The 15,943-nt window shown below is 46.8% G+C and overlaps 1 protein-coding gene across 1 annotated transcript in view; it reads right to left on the bottom strand.

Moving 5' to 3' along the window:
• LOC138962441 (inositol 1,4,5-trisphosphate-gated calcium channel ITPR3-like) overlaps positions 1-15,943 on the bottom strand; it is a 210,817-nt gene that overhangs the window by 176,701 nt on the left and 18,173 nt on the right. The gene's annotated exons all lie outside the window — the stretch shown is intronic.

Here is a 15,943-nt window from a genome sequence, read left to right as displayed (position 1 = left end):
CTTCATCGAAGATGACTTGGCCAAAATTTCAGGCAATTTTATTGAAAAATGAGGGTGTGACAGTGCCGCCTCAACTTTTACAAAAAGCCGGATATGACGTCATCAAAGACTTTTATCGAAAAAATGAAGAAAACGTCTGGGGATATCATACCCAGGAACTCTCATGTAAAATGTCATAAAGATCGGTCTGGCAGTAGTTTACTCTGAATCGCTCTACACACACACACGCACAGACAGTCACACACACACACACACACACACACACACACACACACACACACACACACACACACACACACACACACACACACAGACACCACGACCCTCGTCTCGATTCCCCCTCTATGTTAAAACATTTAGTCAAAACTTGACTAAATGTAACAAAAAGTACCACACTATGTACTATAGTATACTATAGTAAAAGTACTAAAATATACTATAGTATACTATAGTTTACTATAGTAAAAGTACTATGGTACATTGAATTGTACTATGGTATACTATAGTTTATTACAGTGCAAGTACTATGGTACATTGAATTGTACTATGGTATATGTCACGTTTCAATATATCACTCAAGGTGATTATGAACCGGTTAATTACTACTAATTAACTAACCACACCACGATCCACTCTCGCAGTCATACAATTAAATAGAGTCAACAAAAGTATAAGTTTCAGACGCCTGTTTATGTATAAACTCTCCACCTCCCTCGAGCCTTCACTCAAAATATGTTCCTTTTACGTTCTCAACACGTAAAAAACCAGTGTTCACTGACAAAATGCCAGTAGTATGTAGAAAATTATAGGAACACGCTGAACCCGTGTAAATATAGTTAAATGAGAATGTTCTGTCCGAAAAGCCCTAGTTCGTGCAGGTGTCACACACCCCACGTTGTCACTACTCCAATGAAATCATAGATACGAAAAGACAACGGTGGTCAACGGGGTGCGTACGACATGGTGCACTTAGCCGGTATGCTGGTTAGTCGGTTCGCTGGTTAGCCGGTCCGCTGGTTAGCCGGTTCGCTGGTTAGCCGGTCCGCTGGTTAGCGCAGCTTCAACAGTTCCCGCCAGAGTCAGCCGTGCAGATGTTACAGGAATGTAACGAAGCGAGGCGAACGAAACGAAGCGAAGGCTCAAAAGCCTATGATTGTACTCTCAATGGAAGCAAAGTCCGCTTCCTCCCTGGACCAGCCTCTGTTCGTCAACAGTGACCAAAACCGTCCAGAACCCCTTGTCGAATCCTTATGCGAAAGCCATCGCCGACGAAGGAAAGTTGACGACTTGTCCTCAGCAAAATACGTGGCAGGGAGAAAGGAAAAACTAGTGGAAGTTCCCCTAGAGTGCCGAATATAATACTCGGTGAAAAACCATCATACTCTAGAAACTGTGTATACGATCCTTCCCCTTCTGCCGCTGGGTGTCAAGTGTGCCGTCCTTGAGTCTCTGACAGACCACCTAGCCAAATACACGTGACTGACCTTGTCCCAAAACCCAGTCCAGCTATACACAATTCTGCCTCCCAAGCAGAAAAAGACACGAGAAACTCAATCCGTGAAAATCCCGTGTGCGCTGTCAGCGAAAAACCGTCAGCCCTAGCTATGACAGCAGAAACCTCCACTGTAAAACTCGTGCGATACAAAACATCCGTGCTCGTAGAGCACCGTCAGCAAACTCTGCTGTAACCCAATATCACGCACAGGCGCTTTCTATCATACACGACCAAGAACAGGCACTCCACTGAGTGACACTTTCTTGGTCTCTGTCACCCGATCGTGACACACCTCCCCTCTTCAAGACGAAACCTCGGTTTCGCTCACAGTCATGTTCTCCTCTCCAGCCCGAGAGAGAAAGTCAGCTCCAACATTGTTGGCGCCCGGTATGACGCGTACCGTGAATTGGTACGGTTGGAGAATCAACGCCCAGCGCATAAGTCTGGCGTTTGCCAACCTTGCAACCTGAAGATATTGCAGAGGTTGATGGTCCGTCTCCAGACAGAAAGGTCGTCCGTACAGGTACGCTTCGAACTTCTGGATGCCCCAGACAATGGCGAGACACTCGCGTTCAACCGTTGCATACGCTGCCTCGGCCGAGGTCAGCTTACGGCTGGCGAAACAAACAGGGTGCAAAAACCCCTCTGTCTCCTGAAGCAACACTGCCCCAAGTCCTTTTCCTGAAGCGTCTGTCCTCAGCACGAAGTCCTTGTTCAGGTCTGGTAGTCGGAGAATAGGCTGACTGGTGAGTCGCCTCTTCAGGGTGTTGAATGCGGAGCTGCATTCCTCAGTCCACACTACAACGGTCGGTTGTAGTTTCTTGGTAAGGTTGGTCAGTGGTAGTGCGATTTCGGCAAAGTGCGGGATGAAGCGTCTGTAGAAGCTGGCTAGGCCCAGGAAAGACCTGACTTCTTTCTTCGTGCGCGGTGGCTCCGCCTCCCGAATCTTCTGGATCTTGTCGTCCTCTGGAACGAGCAATCCCTCGCCGACAACATGACCCAGGAAAGACAATTCCCGAAATCCCAAGTAGCACTTGGACGGTTTAGCTCCCAGATTTCCGTCCTTCAACCTTCCGAACACGTCGCGCAGGGCGTCGAGATGTTCAGTCCATGTCTCTGTCGCGATCAGCACATCGTCGATGAAACTGCTGATGTCCTCGCGCTTCAATGGTTCCAAAAGTTTCCTCATCATGCGAGTGAAGACGGCACCTGCATTCTGTAGACCAAAAGGCATGACTGTCCACTGGAACTGGCCGAATGGAGTGGTAAATGCAGTCTTTGGGCGATCTTCCTCGGCAACTGGAATTTGCCAGTATCCCTTGGTGAGGTCCAGTTTGGAAAAGTACTTGGCCTTGGCCAAGTGACTGAAGAGGTAGTCCACATCAGGCATGGGTTCCGCGTCAAACGCCGTAATCTTGTTCAGCTTCCGGTAGTCGACACAGAACCTGACGCGTCCATCCTTCTTCTTCACAAGCACAATTGGTGAACTGTAGGGAGAGTTCGCTGGCTCGATGACGCCCAACTTCGTCATGTCGGCGATTTCTTTCCTGACCACCTCCTTCTGGGCATGAGGCATGGGATACTGCTTCGTCCTCACTGGCTGTTTCTCCAGCAAGTCGAAGGTAAACTCCTCTAGATGCGTCTGAAGTGGTATGTCTGTAAGGACCCGTGCTGCATCCTTCAGGATCTCTTGCAGGTCCGCCTGCTGGTCGTCCCCAAGATCAGGTGAGATGTGCACGTCCGTGTGATCTTCACTAGCCTCCAGCGGACAAACTGGTACACGTCCTCCTCCCTGTTCTTCCGTTGTCTCGTCCATCACGACAGCAACTGCTTCTGTCACTTTGTCCTTTTCCCCGTAGGCAGTCCTTTCTATGTAGGCGCGCAGCAGGTTGGCGTGGTACAGGCGTGCTTTCCCGTTCATGACGATCCTGTAGTCGTTCTGGCCCACTTTCGCTGTCACCTCAAAAGGTCCTTGCCACTGCAGTTGTAGCTTGTTGTGTTTGACAGGTAGAAGTAGCAACACCCGTTCTCCAATCTTGAAGCTGCGCGGCCGTGCCTTGCGGTCGAATCCTCGCGCGTAACGCTGTGCTGCTCTTCCCAGGTTCTCTTGAGCCAGTTTGCAGGTCTCTTCAATCCTGTTCCTGAGTTCTACGATGTAGGTCGCTGTCGTCTGCACCTCCTCGTCGGCTTCTTCGTCCGTCCAAGCCTGACGCAGGATAGCCATGGGACCGCGTACCTGTCTGCCGTACAACAACTCAAATGGGGAAAAGCCCAAGCTCTCCTGAGGAACCTCGCGGTATGCAAAAAGCAATGCTGGGATGTACCTGTCCCACGTGCGTGGCTTCTCCTGAGCTAGTTTCCTCAGCATGGTCTTCAAGGTGCCATTGAACCTTTCCACCAGTCCGTTGCACTGAGCATGGTAAGGAGTGGTGAAGTGCTGCTCCAGTGATAGCAGTCGTGCTGCCTCCGCCATCACTCCTCCCGTGAACTGCGTGCCTCTGTCGGTGAGTACCTCTGATGGAATTCCCAGCCGGGACCACATAGTAACCAGAGCCTCAGCTACTCGCGTGGCTTCAATCGATTTCAGAGGGATCGCCTCTGGGTATCGAGTAGCGTAGTCCACCATGGTCAAAATGTATCTGTTTCTGTCCTCAGACGCAGGCAAGATGGGCCCGATGATGTCCACTGCCACCCGACGAAAGGGTTCGTCGATGAGCGGCATCTTCTCTAAGGGGACCTTCCTCACCCTTCCTTTGGCAACCACCTTCTGGCACTTATCGCAGGACGCACAGAAACGTCGGACATCCGTGCAGATGCCTGGCCAGTAAAAGTGGCGCCAGACACGATCCGTGGTCTTCTTGGTACCAAGATGACCTCCCAGAATCGAGTCGTGTGCCGTTGCCATGACACCCTCGCGAAACTCGCGAGGCACGACAACCTGTTTGAATGCACCTTCCTTGTTGCTGAACTCACGGTAGAGCAACTTCTTGTCCCTGAGGAACCTTGACCTCCCATGCTTCCCGCTCAGCTTCACCTTCCCCGACTTCGCGTGCTCCCGAGGAGTAGCTAAGGTCGGGTCAGAATCCTGAGCCTTCGCGAGAAGCGCGGGGGTCACGTTCCCCAGGGCAGCTCGTGCAGCAGGTAGGGGTTTGAGAGGTTTGTCCTCTCGCTCCGCCTGTGCCCGCGTGAGCACTGAAATGACGTCGGGAGACCGATAAACGGGAACCTCCCTGGTGACGCCGTCCACAAACTGAACCCGGTTCCCAATGAGCAAGTCGCATGGAGGATCGTCCATGACGACGGCCACAATGGTTCCCGTGAACAACGGTGTTACGACCTTGATCACTGCCGTGTTCAAATCGTAAGCGTGAGATGCCTCGGCCATTCTCACCCTGATGCTGTCTCCTGTGTAGGCCATAGCTGGAACCAGACTCGCCCGAACCACTATCATGTCTGCCCCTGTGTCCCGCAGACCTTCGCCCTTCACTCCGTTAACGTAGACGTTGCAGTGGGGCTGGAAATGTTTCCTGGAGCACGGAACGCAGAGTTGTGGAATTGTGCATGAGCTCGTGACGTCCCTTAACTCCTCGCTGCCAACAAAGTGTACGCCCTTCTGGTCAGCCTGTCTCCTGTGGCAGTCCTTCTTCACGTGGCCCCGCTTGTTGCAGTAGTAACACTGGATGTCAGATCTGGAACTTGATCCCTTGTGTCCCTGATCGTCCTTCCCGTCCTTGGGTCCTGAAGAACCCGAATTTCCCGATTTTCCCGGCCGTGAGCCTGAAGATTTGCCGGAGATCGCTTGGGCGTCCTCGTGTACTCTGATCCAGTCGGCTGCCTCCTGAGTAGTCTTTGGCTGGTGCTCCTGCACGAAGGTCACCACCTCAGGTCGCAGGCTGGACATCAGTTGTTCCATGACAATGAGGTCGGCAAGGTCGTCGACAGTCCAGTTCTTCTCGGCCATCTCCACCCAGCGCCGCAGGTAGAGATTAAGGCGTGCCACAAACTGATGACTCAGCTCGCCGCTCAGTCTCTTGCTGTTACGCAGACGTCGTCTGTAGGCTTCAGCAGTCAGGTTGAAGCGCTGGAGTAACGCCTTCTTTAGTGCCTGATAGTCTCTCGCCTCGTCGTCCTCCAAAGCGTTGTAGAGCTGCAATGCGCGTCCTTTCAAGCAGGTGCTAAGGCGGCTAGCCCACGTGGCCTCTTCCCACTTCTGGTCAGATGCAATGCGCTCAAACCGGCGTAAAAAGTCGTCGAGCTCGTCCTTGTCATCGTCGAACGTCGGCAGTCTCGTACGGTCGGCAACAAACGTCGGCGCGCTAGCCTGAGTAAGCGTACCCTTCTCGGCCTGTAGCCTAGCTAGTTCTAGCTGGAGATCGCGATCCGCCTGCTCTTTCTCTTTCCGTTCCTGTCTGTCACGCTCGGCCTGTCGTTCCTGTCTCTCAAGCTCGTCTTTCTTTTCTTGTCTGTCTCGTTCTCTTTCTTGTCTGTCAAGTTCGTCTTTCCTTTCCTGTCTGTCTCGTTCTGCCTGTCGTTCCCTTTCTTGTCTGTCAAGTTCGTCTTTCTTTTCCTGTCTGTCACGTTCTTCTTTCCTTTCCTGTCTGTCTCGTTCAGCCTGTCGTTCTGCCTGTCGTTCCCTTTCTTGTCTGTCAAGTTCGTCCTTCTTGTCCTGTCGGTCACGTTCTTCTTTTCTTGTCAGTCGCTCAAATTCTTCCTTCCGTTCTACTTCTAAGCGTTTTAGAACGCTTCGGGCTCTAACGCGTGCGTCTCGCTCAGTCGGTTGCTCGCTCCCAGGAGTCTCGAAAGTTATTCTCCTCGTAGGAGATCCCCCTGTAGCCATGGTTAGTTTTAGCAAAGCTTTATTACCAAAATAAGTCTAACGCAGCTATAGCTAGAACACGCGGTGATGAAAGCGGTGGATACAAAAATCCAGCAACCAGAAAATGCAGAAGAAAAATCCAAACGGTGTAGAACAAATCGCGTAGCCTACTTTATGGCTGCTTTTTGCGGTGAAACAAAGTGTTTCCCACAGCCGTGGCCTACTTTATCGGCTGCTTTTTGCGGTGAAACAGAGTGTCTCCCACAGCCTTGGTTAGGACAGAAGTCCTCGGACCCTTCCCCCCCAAAATTCCAACAAAGTCAAAATATGGAGAAAAATCCAAGTAAAACAAGACGGTAGAAATGTAACCTGTTACAGAATGCGAAACAACAATGTAGAGAAAACTGAGTAAAACGAACAACAAATCCGTTAACCCCGCTCAGCTCTCTGCAACGGAAAACTCTGAACGTACAACAACAAAGATTCACAAACAAAGGAAAGGGAAGTAATCACAGTTAGCGCATACAATAACTCACAAATTACAATTTACATTTCCTGCAAGATGTGAATCGCTTAAGGTGTGGTATATGATCAAAACTATACAAAAAAGGGTAGCACCAAGCAGAAAATAAGTCGAGCACTGACGAGATTATCTGCTCTTAGTTATCCTTAATTGGTGGGTCTTTATCAGTCAGAAATTAACTGAGTAAATCCCGGCTTGGCCCCCATGTGTCACGTTTCAATATATCACTCAAGGTGATTATGAACCGGTTAATTACTACTAATTAACTAACCACACCACGATCCACTCTCGCAGTCATACAATTAAATAGAGTCAACAAAAGTATAAGTTTCAGACGCCTGTTTATGTATAAACTCTCCACCTCCCTCGAGCCTTCACTCAAAATATGTTCCTTTTACGTTCTCAACACGTAAAAAACCAGTGTTCACTGACAAAATGCCAGTAGTATGTAGAAAATTATAGGAACACGCTGAACCCGTGTAAATATAGTTAAATGAGAATGTTCTGTCCGAAAAGCCCTAGTTCGTGCAGGTGTCACACACCCCACGTTGTCACTACTCCAATGAAATCATAGATACGAAAAGACAACGGTGGTCAACGGGGTGCGTACGACATGGTGCACTTAGCTTTATCTCTGCTGCTGCTGCTTAGCCGGTATGCTGGTTAGTCGGTTCGCTGGTTAGCCGGTCCGCTGGTTAGCCGGTTCGCTGGTTAGCCGGTCCGCTGGTTAGCGCAGCTTCAACAGTTCCCGCCAGAGTCAGCCGTGCAGATGTTACAGGAATGTAACGAAGCGAGGCGAACGAAACGAAGCGAAGGCTCAAAAGCCTATGATTGTACTCTCAATGGAAGCAAAGTCCGCTTCCTCCCTGGACCAGCCTCTGTTCGTCAACAGTGACCAAAACCGTCCAGAACCCCTTGTCGAATCCTTATGCGAAAGCCATCGCCGACGAAGGAAAGTTGACGACTTGTCCTCAGCAAAATACGTGGCAGGGAGAAAGGAAAAACTAGTGGAAGTTCCCCTAGAGTGCCGAATATAATACTCGGTGAAAAACCATCATACTCTAGAAACTGTGTATACGATCCTTCCCCTTCTGCCGCTGGGTGTCAAGTGTGCCGTCCTTGAGTCTCTGACAGACCACCTAGCCAAATACACGTGACTGACCTTGTCCCAAAACCCAGTCCAGCTATACACAATTCTGCCTCCCAAGCAGAAAAAGACACGAGAAACTCAATCCGTGAAAATCCCGTGTGCGCTGTCAGCGAAAAACCGTCAGCCCTAGCTATGACAGCAGAAACCTCCACTGTAAAACTCGTGCGATACAAAACATCCGTGCTCGTAGAGCACCGTCAGCAAACTCTGCTGTAACCCAATATCACGCACAGGCGCTTTCTATCATACACGACCAAGAACAGGCACTCCACTGAGTGACACTTTCTTGGTCTCTGTCACCCGATCGTGACAGTATACTACAGTTTACTATAGTACAAGTACTATAGTATACTATAGTAAGCCTACATCGTGTGGTACTTTTTCAGCTGGGAAGGGTTGTGCCTTTAACTGCTCCATTGCATCTTGACATAGCATCCGTCTTCAAACAGGAAGAAGCAAAAAAGGTAAAACGACGGCGGTTACAAACGGCGTGTGGCAAGTTGCGAAATGGGAAAGTCATGCTGTGAACGCCCGGCGCTAACAGGTTCACATTTCCGCCGCATGGTGGCGCCACGTCCCGCGCCTTGTCAAAATGGCGGCCACGGGAGGAAGCGATCTATCATCTCTCTTTCTCTCTTCTCACAGTCCCCCTCATCAGGAGAAATCATAATTGTCCCCCCTCAGATCGATGTGGCGTGGTGTGCGTGTTGACACACACGTCATGAAATGTTACACTTTGCTGGTTCACCGGGTATGACGCTTCAGAACATTTCTTGCTACGAACAGGCACTAGGCAGTTTTAGGTGGACAGTTTCTTGGAGCTCGTGACTGACGATCTAGCAATGTGGTGTGTCCGTTCTATTTCACATAATCATTATCGTCATCATTATTAATATGTATCTTCGTTAATACAGGGGCGGATCAGTTCATTTTATGGGGGGGGGGGTTCCAAAAGTATATTGTGAAGATATGGATGTGAAGGCGCGAAGCGCCGAGCCGACGGCGCGAAGCACCTAGCTTGCTAGGGGGGTCCGGGGGCATGCCCCCCAAGAAAATTTTGAAAAAAAGGATGCAAAATGGTGCAATCTGGTGCATTCTGAGGATGATCATTACCAGTTTCAGGCAGCAGATTTTGTCACTGATTAATACCCCAAAAATTGAAACTCAACCCAAAAAACCCACAAAAAAATATTTTTATTTTTTGGCTTGGGGGGGGGGGGGGTTCCGGAAACCCCAGAAATTACTGGATATTTTGTTTTTCTATAACCCACCTAACTTTGACACGGATTACAGGATCTACGTATTTTGTACGTACTTGGTCGTGTGTGTGTGTGTGTGTAAGTGAGTGTGTGTGTGTACGTGCGTGCGTGTGTGTGTGTGTGTGTGCGTGCGTGCGTGCGTGCGTGCGTGTGTGTGTGTGTGTGTGTGTGTGTGCGTGCGTGCGTGCGTGTGTGTGAGGGAGTGTGTGTGTACGTGCGTGCGTGTGTGTGTGTGTGTGTGTGTGTGTGTGTGTGTGTGTGTGTGTGTGTGTGTGTGTGTGTGTGTAACAGTAACACAGGTAACGCCACGACTAGGCACAACCCAGTCACGTACTGTCGGCAGTGTTCTGTTCATGTCCCCGACGTTCCGCCTCCCGTAATTGTCTGGTCTGCAAAGACAGTTCCGACGGGCGACTTCACTAAACGCTTGACCCACGAACTGTGTCTGTGATGAGTTAGTGGAGGTCTGGGTGACTTGTGGAACGTGTGTATGGAGGGAGAGAGTGCGGAAGAGGGGGGGGGGGGTAGTGTGTGGCGCGAGTGGTGCTGTGTAAAGACTTGCAGGTCTATACGATGTGTGTCCCCATCTCTCTTCGTGCGAAAAAGTGAATCCATTTTATCCTGTGGCGACTCTGGTATACTTAAGATGAAAGCGGAGTCTTGAACTTGCTGAACCTATGTCGATGTCAGCTAGACTGTACAGAAAAGAGAAGTAAATTGAATAAAAAGAAACAGAAAAGAGGGTGGAAGTGGAAGACTTGGAAAGTCAAGCTGTGAAGTGCGATGGGATTGGGGTTGCGGAGGGCTTGAAGGGGGGTAGGGGGGTAGGGAGGCGAGCTTTTGCTGCGAAGAGGACTGTAAATGATTTTTAGGACATGGCGCCGTCATCATTTTCCTAATTTAATTTTGCTAACGTGTTTTAAAGGAGATCTTTTATTTTGAAACAAGATTTCAAGTAATAAATGTGAAACGATCTATTTAGAACATTTCCATTTAATAATAATAATAATAAGAAGAACATTTATATAGCGCTAAATCAAAAACTTTCGTTAAAAAGGCTTGCTCTAAGCGCTTGACATCTAAACTAAAACGTCATTCACACTCTTTACAATGATGTACAAGAACTTCATGTCACACTCTTTCATTCAGTATAACACCATTCACACAGTTATTATTCTGTACAAAACAATAAGTTAGTCTAACATTTAAAATGTTCATAAAATGAAAACAAGAGAAAACCAGACTGATTAAAACAACTGCTTAGTGCTAACAAAACATGAATCTTAATAATAACGTAATACATGTTTAACTATTAAGACCATAAAAAAACCTATATGCTAAAATAACTTCGAACTTTTAAAAACTTCTTATAAAATACACAACACATCTAGATAAACACCAGAATGATAAAACAAAAGGCAACTCGTTAAAACTATTAAATGCATCAATGTCTAAAACACGAAAGACTCAAATATAAAATACACAATTCTCTAAAATTGTTTATTAAACTGAACCAACCTGCTCAAAGTAAACCATACCCACCCCCTCCCTACCCACCCCCAACCCATTTTACTGTGAAAGACCTTGTCTGGTTGTATTTTACCTGTTATCTTTCTGTCTGTGTGCATGTGTGTGTGTGTGTGTGTGTGTGTGTGTGTGTGTGTGTGTGTGTGTGTGTGTGTGTGTGTGTGTGTGTGTGTGTGTGTGTGTGTGTTATTCTTGTTCGAGTCTAAATATCGGACCCTATTGCTACGCTAAAAACACAATAGCGTTTATATTGCTATTCTGGCATAATATTCTGTGTTGAAAACATGCTTTTGTCAGCAACCACTACCAGAATGGTCCATGTTGCCTATTGCAGACGACGGTTTAAGATGCACATAGCCCTTGCGCATGTATCTACGGAAATCACTGAACATCGAAAAACCCACGGAGAAGACACGAGATTACCAGATGTTTGGCATCACCTCAATATGCCAGATTTTATATGACGTCATGTAGCATGCTTGATTACGTATTCTTTTATTTATTGTTCGAAAGTCTGACTTCTGCGACGGAGGTAGTGATTTTGCGTGTGATGACTGTGGTTAATATGTGGATGATAAGAGAACAAGGATTGTTTTAGAAGAAATTCAACGGCTATATGTTTCAGACCGGTAACTTCATTTCAACATTGCATACAATGGACGTTGCATAGGGAAAGGAGAGTTTGCTGATTATGTGCTAAACATTGAAAAGACCGTCTGCTAGAATGCACCTACTTGAATTTTGCAAGGTTTGTTGCTTGTTAAAGACCTCGATTTTACACGGAATGTATTTCTTGTACGGTAAGAAAAGAAATGTGCAAATGTCATCGTCTGTCGAACAGTCATAGAAACAAACCTAATATGCGTGTACTTCATACACGTCAAAGAACCCGAAAACATGCGTCTTTGTTATTGCGAATATGAAAGGATATTCGCCAACTTCCGTGGGAATATGGCCCGATGATCGTAATGGGGATGTGTGAGACCATCCAATCACAACTCCCGAATTCCCCCACGTGTCTATCAGAATAGCAATATTAAGTGATAAGAGACGGCCAGTAGGACCACAACTACAGCAGACGATCAAGATAAAAGGATGTTTGACACTTGGATAGATCTGTCAGACGATGAGATTAGAGAGTCTGTAAATGCGCTGGCACCCGCAGCAGACAATACAATGAAAGGTAAATGACAGACCCAGTCACGAATGTAACCAGACGGCATACTTTCTTTTATTTATTCTATTTTTTCTCTGGTCATCCAAAAAACACAGTGCTTGTCCTTAAAAGGTGTGTTTAGCCTGCGGGACTTAACGCCCAAAACTCCGGCAGACACAACAATTGGAGAGATGGTGAACGCATTACCTTAAGCGGCTTGTAACGATATCTCATTGGACATTTCATCAGACGGAAGTGACGCAAAGTGGTCTCATTTGCATACAACCGCTCATCATCAAGGAAGGGTGGGTTTTCCCCGGTAGACGGCCTATCCCGACATATCGTTTCTCTGGAACAATCCACTGCTGATTCACGTCTTCCATCTCGTGCAGACTATTCCCGGCGGATTTCAAATTACAGAGAAGGAAAGTAATAGTGCGTAGATCGGAAGCAATATAATGTGCTAGAAGGTCTTTGCTGTAACGTCACAAAGCATCGTACCGAACTGCGGACTGGGTTTAACGAGCGCTTTGGACAAGTTCCCCCCCCCCCCAAAAAAAAAAAGAAAAAAAAAAGTATATAATATATAATAAAATAGGACAGCTAAAACATCAATCAAAGTCATAAGAACAAATATCAATTAATATTATTCCACAAAGTAATGTCTTCTTCCGCTCAGTGACAAACGTCATCAAGAAGGGAAACTCATATTATCGTTTACATTGTCATCAAGACAGTTTTGACCCCATGAAATGCATCTTGTATGAGAAAAAAATCAAGTACCATTAAAGCGGCCTTTCGCTGTAGGTAAATCGCGTCATTTCTACATCTGCACCTTAATGTTATAAAGAAATGTAGCGTTCTATGAATGGGCCCAAACAATCCGTATGTTACATTCCATTTCATACACTGATGAGACACGCACAAAAACGATGGTAATGAATTCAAAGAACAGACAACGGTTTTGGGGCACACAAAAAACAGCTCCCAACCCCATCTCCACTTCTTTCATCTCAGAAACACACAATCATCAAATTGAATCAGACACATACAGTTGAGTGCACGTGCAAACATGAACATAAACATTGCACAATGAACTAATTTGTATTTGTTATCGGAGAACACAAGGGGCTAAACACCCACGCACTCAACAAATGTGACCCTCCACCACGGAATGAGTCGTATGTCACCTTTTCATGATTGTCATATTTTTACATTTTCTGAAAGAGTTTTTTTATTCTCTATCTAGTGGTGAAAACCGTTTTAGAAAAGAGTGAACACTTTTCGAGTTATAAGCCTGTGACTATGGTGACCCTCACACTGTTACTAGTGACTCCCCGGGCTTATATTTTGCCTAGCGCAGAACCGCGCGAGGTGACATGCGACTCATTTCGTGGTGGAGGGTCACAAATGGCCTTTTGACAAACACCGCAAGAGCAAGTCCTGCTGCTACCATAGCGCTGTGTAGAAATGCATGCGGATAGTTTAAAGGATCTGTTAAACACGAAAACCACAATCTTCTTCTTCTTTTTCTTCTTCGTTCATGGGCTTAGATTCCCACGTTCACTCATGTTTTTAGCACGAGTGGATTTTGACGTGTATGACCGTTTTTACCCCGCCATTCCGGCAGCATACGCCGATTTCGGGGGAGGCATGCTGGGTATTTTCGTGTTTCTATAACCCACCGAACTCTGACATGGATTACAGGCTCTTTTCCGTGCGCACTTGGTCTTGTGCTTGCGTGTACACACGAAGGGGGTTAAGTCACTAGCAGGTCTGCACATAAGTTGACCTGGGAGATCGGAAAAATCTCCACTCTTAACCCACCAGGCGGGATTCGAACTCACGACCTCCCGATTAGGAGGCCGACGTTTTACCACTTCGCCACTGCGCCCGTCACGAAAACCACAATCAACATGTGCCTTTCAACGAGCACCACAAGAGCAAGTCCTGCCACTGCTACCATAGTGCTATGCAGAAGGGCATGCGGCTGTGTTTGATTTAAAGGCTCTGTTAAACAAGAATCGCACCACACTTAACAAATGGCCTTTCAGCAAAAACCGCAAGAGCAAGTCCTGGCGCTGCTACCAAGGTGCAATGCAGAAGGGCATGCGGATGTGTTTGATTTACGGACCTGCTAAACACGAAACGCACACTCAACAACTGGGCTTTCAACAAACAACAGCAGCCCTGAAGAGCTGTTATCATAGTGAAATACACATTCAGGACATACAGAATACAGAATATTGTATTGCTCAACGTTGGGAATTTTCCTTGACATTGCGGTTAAGAAACATTCACTCCAGCCAAGCACACCCATCGCACGCATCTATAAAATGATGTTTTCATGATTTTGTTTGATTTTTGTTTGTTTCGTTTTTTGTTGACCTCAGTTGCATGCAGGTTGCTTCGACCCTATTTTGTTGTTTTTTTGTTGTGTGCCTATTTCTCACTCTCTGTCAAACAATCTTTTCAATCGAGTCGTCGGAGACGAATCCAACACCGCACATGACATGGGGAACGCGTGGTAAAGACTTCGTGCGGCATCAACGGAAAAGGAACAGCAAGTATACTGGCTACCCACACTGACTCAGTAGATAGCAATTTGGCACTCGATACGAGATTTAAAGAGTCTAGTATTCTTTACACCCCCGGTATAGGGGTGTGTATAGGATTCGGTCGATGTGTTTGTTTGTTTGTGTTCGCATATAGATCTCAAGAATGAACGGACCGATCGTCACCAAACTTGGTGAACAGGTTCTATACATTCCTGAGACGGTCCTTACAAAAATTGGGACCAGTCAAACACACGGTTAGGGAGTTATTGGTGGATTAACATTCTACAAGGACTTATAGAGGGACATATTAATGGTCAAAGGGAAATAACCTTCTCAGTTGGTGGCAGTGAGAATGGTTATTTTCCTTTGACCAACGGGGGTGTTTTTCCTACCTCGGAGGAATTTCTTGTTTCATTTGTTTAAATATCAGTGCTACAGCATGGCGGACGTTCTTGTCATATCCTCTTTGCAATGTCTGCTGTGGATTGATTTCATTTAAGCTTCTCTAATAACACGATGGAAGAATGAAAACTGTTGTCAGATGAAAAAATTAGTCTTCAGACTTTGTAGATTTCTTGTGGTGTTGGATAAACGCATGGACCTGATTTTTTCACATTCTATATATCATTTTAACTTTAACTTTTGTCTAGGTGTATACCATTTACGGTATAAAAAACGATCGGAAGGTTCTTCAAGCACAGAGCCATGTGGACCTGGACCTCCACTTGGCGCTGTTTGTATTGAGATGATCAAAGAGAAAACAATGGTGCGTCCGCTGTTTCATTGGGTTACTCGATGAAACTCCTGGGCAAAATAAATGGAGAAAATAAAATGTCAGAAGGCCATGGTCACAAATATGGTGGCAAAAAAACAAAACATACACGCATGCAAGCGCGTTCGCGTCAACACACACACACGCACACACACACACACACACACACACACACACACACACACACACACACACACACACACACATATATATATATATATATATATACATATACACACAAGCACGCACGCACGCACACACACACACACACACACACACACACACACTCACACACACATACTCTCTCTCTCTGTATGTCTCTCTGTATCTCTCTCTCCTTATCTCTCTCTCTCTGTATGTCTCTCTGTATATCTCTCTCCTTATCTCTCTCTCTGTATGTCTCTCTGTATCTCTCTCTCCTTATCTCTCTCTGTATGTCTCTCTGTATATCTCTCTCTCCTTATCTCTCTCTCTGTATGTCTCTCTGTATCTCTCTCTCCTTATCTCTCTCTCTGTATGTCTCTCTGTATCTCTCTCTCCTTATCTCTCTCTCTCCCTGAGTGTGCACGCTTGCACTAGGGCATCTTTCTATTCCTTTCCTGTATAAAAAAAAACTCACAATGAAATTCAAGAACGTTACCCCCATACCCCGCCCCCACCCACCCCAAATTGAGTGTCATCCCCAGA

This window comes from Littorina saxatilis, linkage group LG1, assembly GCF_037325665.1.
Source record: "Littorina saxatilis isolate snail1 linkage group LG1, US_GU_Lsax_2.0, whole genome shotgun sequence".
Classification (NCBI taxonomy): domain Eukaryota; kingdom Metazoa; phylum Mollusca; class Gastropoda; order Littorinimorpha; family Littorinidae; genus Littorina; species Littorina saxatilis.
This window is presented reverse-complemented; position numbering and strand designations above follow the sequence as displayed.